Source organism: Phragmites australis, chromosome 14 (assembly GCF_958298935.1).
Source record: "Phragmites australis chromosome 14, lpPhrAust1.1, whole genome shotgun sequence".
NCBI lineage: Eukaryota > Viridiplantae > Streptophyta > Magnoliopsida > Poales > Poaceae > Phragmites > Phragmites australis.
This window is the reverse complement of record NC_084934.1, coordinates 18,121,192-18,126,271: the sequence shown is the minus strand read 5'-3', so window position 1 is coordinate 18,126,271 and position 5,080 is coordinate 18,121,192. Positions and strand designations below refer to the sequence as shown.

Below are 5,080 nucleotides of genomic sequence, written 5' to 3'. Positions count from 1 at the left end.
CACATAGCACTGCGGAGATACACGACAACGAGGCAAACATGCTAGAGAGAGCAGAGGTGCAGGTGGTGACGATAGAGGCATGATATACATGGCCAAAGATGAGTGGAGGTGTGTAACGCTAGTAGTGACAGTGCAGGATACAAGGAGCAGGCTGCGGTGTCTAAACCCTCTAAGCACCCTGATTTGGGTCAAGTGGTGATGGTAAATTGAGTTCAATCAGAGAGGTAGTAGACAAGGAATAATGGCTAGATAGGATGAAGGATTTAGCAATAAATAGCAGTCTGTGCACAGTATGACCATTTGGGGGGGTTTTTTCTAGGGTTTGTCTTACAGGGGAGTTGATGGTTTAGGTTGGCTTTGACCTATAGACGATCTCCCAGCACACTTCGTGATCTAGTATGTTTGTTGCCTTCTGTTCATGTCTCAATTCGTAGCAACGACAACGAGTGAATGTGTGTTGAGCGACAAGAATATGTACGCAGTAATGTGTGGTGCTGAGGGAGAGATTTGCATAAATGCACTCTAATTGATTGCGTTTCAATGAAATGTCATCCTGGTCACTTTGGATAGTAACCGTCTAGTATGTTAAACTCAAGATCAAATTTTTATTTTGAACCATTTATTAGCGCATTTGGTACATTTTGAACTACTTTTAATGACAATTATCACTTTACATCATATAATTTGTACTAATCATTCAATTTGCACCATTCTAAATAATAGGTCTTTGATCATGCTCACGTAACCAGCAAATCCATTCACAAAAGGAAAATTATCAAAATACACTCTAGTTGATTGGTGTTTCGATAAAATATTACTCCTCTCTCACTAACTTATGAGATCATATGTGTCAATGAAATATGGGGCAGAATGACATTTTATTGAATCGCAATCAACTGGACTTTATTTCTGCAAATCCCTCAGATGAATATGATCGTGAGACCGACCAGGAAACGAGGGAGCGAGCATCGGAGTAGCAAAAAAAACTGACACCCCGCGTGCGCGCCCGCCCGCGTCCGCCCCAGAAAAGGAAACTGCCTGCTAGCTAGCCCGGCCTCGAGCCATCGATAGATCTCCCCGCCGCGCCGCCCCTGCTGCCGGAGGGCCCGCTACCACCGCAGCGGCGACCGACGGCGTGGGCGGCCGCGGGTACTGGGAGGACGGCGCGATCTCGCGGGGCTGGTGGCCGTGCAGCTGGCCAGCGCGGTGTACATGGTGGTGGTGACGCCGGTGCTGGCGCTGGGCCTGGACCCGCTCTTCCTTGTCGCCTTCGGCAGTCTCTCCACCGCGCTCTTCACCCTCCCCTTCGCCATCAAGCTCGAGAGGTATGAATGTAATAAACCATGCACGGACATGCATGCATGTTCAATCGATTTTTTTTTTTTTTTTTTGTGTGTGTATCTTTTGATCAGCTAATCTCGCGGACATGCATGCATTATTTTACGCAGGAAGAAATGGCCGTCGGAGCTGAACAACCGGCTGCTTTTCCAGTTCGTCGTGCTGGCTCTGGGAGGGTAAGAAAATCTAGTGATTAAGAAATGTTCAAATGCGCTCGTGATCCATGCCAAGGGTATGGACACAATGTCGCGTCAAGATTCCAAACCTGTCTTCTTTCTTTGAACGAAATCTGATGTTCTCCACACTTTATGTATGTGTTGGTTGCTTCCAGTGTGACAGGATTCCAGGCGCTGATGCTGCACGGCATGAAGATGACATCGCCGGCCATCACCTCCGCCATGCCCAACCTCGCCCCCGGCTTCATCTTCGTCGTCGCCGGCTGCCTCGGGTACCCGCCAGCCTGCCGATCATCCATCATCGCCGAAACGAATTGCACACTTCCATAAGTTGCTAGTGATCCATACATCTAACATGTTGTGCAAGTTTGAGAGGATTGGTCTCAAGTGCAGGTATACTAGAGCCAAGATCCTCGGCACCGTGCTCTGCCTGGGGGGCGCCGTCGCCATGAGCGTCCTGCAGAGCCCGGCCGTGCCCCCGGGCCACGCGCTGCACAGACCGCCGGATAGCGCCGCCGCCCCAAGGCCGCACCGGGACTGGTTCGTCGGCTGCCTGTGCCTCCTCGGCGCGTTTCTTGTGCTCTCAGGCACGATCGTCCTGCAGGTCGTCGTCACACGCACGCTTGATGATGCCCCTCACTCTGATGGCATTGCAGCAATGTAGTGTATCTGTTTCACTAAAAGAATTTTAGTGTATCTGATGTGATTTCTCTACCTTTTTCGCCTTTCGTCGTTGGCGCTGCTGCAGGCGGCGACCATGCTCCATTTCCCCGCGCCGTTCACGCTCTGCTCCGTGACGTCGCTGATCGGCGCTGTGCTGACGGCGGCGTTCCAGGTGGTCACCGCAGGGAGGCTCAGCCCCCGGACGCCCCAGATCAGCCTTGAGACCATCCTCTCCCTTGTGCTTGTGGTACTGGCAAAACGATGCAATATTTTCAGAGAAGATAACAACTTCTTCTGCCACCTGTGCCTCTTTCCCATTTTGATAACGCTGGTGGTGCAGGCCGGGCTGGTGAGCTCGGCGTGCATCATGTTCCAGTCGTGGGCGCTCGAGAAGAAAGGGCCGGTGATGGTCTCCATGTTCAGCCCGACGTAGACCGTCGGCTCGGCTATCTTCTCTGCTCTCTTCCTCGGGCGGGTCATGCATCCAGGAAGGTACTAGAAGAGTCCAGATCCATCCATGCTCTGGCTTGGTTGGAACTCACTTCCTCTTGGGACTTCCTCTTGGAACCAATATTCTGAACCATGCTGTTAGCTCTGGATTTATGTTGTCCAACCCAAATTATGCAAATTGCAAAGACTGAATTGGTCTCTTGATTTTCTGATGCAGCATATTGGGTATGGTTTTACTCTTCTCCGGGCTATATGTGGTTCTGTGGGCAAACAAGAAAGAAGGGCAGGTTCTTGCTGCAGAAAGGATGGCGACGGATCAACCAGCCGACGATGACATGGAGAATCCGTTGCTGTTTCGAGATTAGCTTTGCTTCTCTTGTAATATTACGCTTTCGGAAATCTCAGTCAGGGTACAGCAACTCTTCTAGAGAATGTATAGTGGTATAGTTCTCTCTCTTTGAATTTTGTTAGCATGCATGGATGCTTGTTTGTCATGACAAAAATAACGTGATGTGATCGTGTAGCTCAGCCGGTAATTGATCAACTGTAGAAAGGTAACAGAGTATCTGAATAATGCTTACTGAAACTGAATCACGGTACAGCATCAGAAAGCAAGAAGAGTAGTACTGCAAAAGGCTGCAATGAGTTCTGTTATGTCGAGATTATTTGTTTTTGCGTAACATTGGCGGTAGATTTGAGGAAACGAAACCAACATTATGAACTTATAAAGATTTCGTAAAAGGTATTTGAGAAATATTTTGAGCTTTTTAAAACAATGTGGCAGAAGCAAGCAAGAACGAACTATGTTCTGGTTTGACAGACCTACGAATCTCAACTCCACTTCAGATTTATAGTTTTTAGGCTAATATAAAATAGATTAAGCCTTTATTTATCGCTAAAATCAAAATAAGATGTCTCACTCAAACACTTTTGATGTATCCACAGTTCTAACTCTATAAATTCTTGAAGCTAAAGATACCAAGCTCAAAAAATTTAGAGCTAAAACTCTACCAAACAGCTATAAGGGATATCTAACTTATTAAAGAATTTGTAAAGGTATATCAAAAGCAAAGAAATAGTCTGAACTTAATATTGATCACCCATGTAGGACATGTCCCATCAAAATCATGTCGGAACCTCTGCACTCCTATAGGGTTTGAAAATCCGTGAAAAACCGATTGAATATCATGAAAACCGGTCAATTTAATCTCCACATAATTCTGAATTCGATCGTTTTCGAATTTGAATTAAAAAAAAATCAACAAAATAAAATAAAAAATAAAAAAATTCTAAAAATACTAGAGAATATTCTAAGACCTTCTGTGAATTTGTTTTTAAAAAAATAATGTCCTTTGCATCATATTTCATTGAGAGGAAGTTGGAAAAAAAGAAAAAGTGTGCTTTAAAAAGGTGCAACTCATTTAGTAAGGTTCACGTTAAGAAAAATATTAACATGCAAACACATATTTTTGTGTGTAGGTTGTACTTTAATAGGATCTATAAAATTAGTTTCACTTTATTTAGAGTTTTATTAATTTCTCCATGAGTTTTACAAAGTTCACAAGCATAAAGTGAACATGTTAAGAAAAAGTATTGTAATTTACTTTGTCATATCTACCATTATTTTTCCTACACAAAGAATTGTTTAAGTAAACTATTAAAAGTGGTTTCACTAACTTTTGGGGTGTGATGTATTAGTTATGAATTAATCTAGTTGCAACATATTTACTCAATCCTGTATGTTACAATAATTATTTTATGATTTAATGTGTTTTTAGAAGATAGAGGATCATGTAAGAAGACTAAAAAAACTGGTTTCATGATTTTTGAATTAGCAAATAGTTAACTATGTATTTAACTATGTTTCGCAAATATATAACTTTTTCATGAGTATAAATACTTTTATCATGTAGATCATGTTATAAGGAAAACAAAAAAATTTGTTTCACTTAATTTGAAGCTCAGATGAATTACTTATCAATTTTACAAGATTGAACTATTTTTTTTTGTTTTTCTTGTACTTTACTGAAATTCAATAAATCGGAACGATTTCCGATGGAATTTGAGTGATTTTTTAAGAAATTCGAGTGGTTTTTAAGCACAAACAAAATGCAGGAAATTCGATAGGTTTTCTGTTGAATTCGATCGGTTTTTGATTGAATTCAATCTGTTACCAAATGATCAATTCGACCGGATTTTGTCTCGATCAAACTATTTTGACCGGTTGACTTTGTGTAAGCCGGGAATTCGCTGACCTCCAATTTTCACTTATCAAACGAATTTGTGAACCTTGCACTACTGGTTTACAGGTGTCCAATGCGAGCTATAAAACACATGTGAGCTATCTCCAATGAAAGTTTCTTCAATTTTTGTCCAGTTGATCAGCTAATACGAGGATCAAAATGATGCATACGTGAATTATCAGGAGATACGACAGAACATCATCAACCATC

The 5,080-nt window shown here is 42.8% G+C and overlaps 1 pseudogene; it reads left to right on the top strand.

The window, feature by feature from the left end:
• Positions 1-860: 860 nt before the first annotated feature.
• LOC133890282 (WAT1-related protein At5g47470-like) lies at positions 861-2,992 on the top strand (annotated as a pseudogene).
• The last annotated feature ends 2,088 nt before the right edge of the window (positions 2,993-5,080 follow it).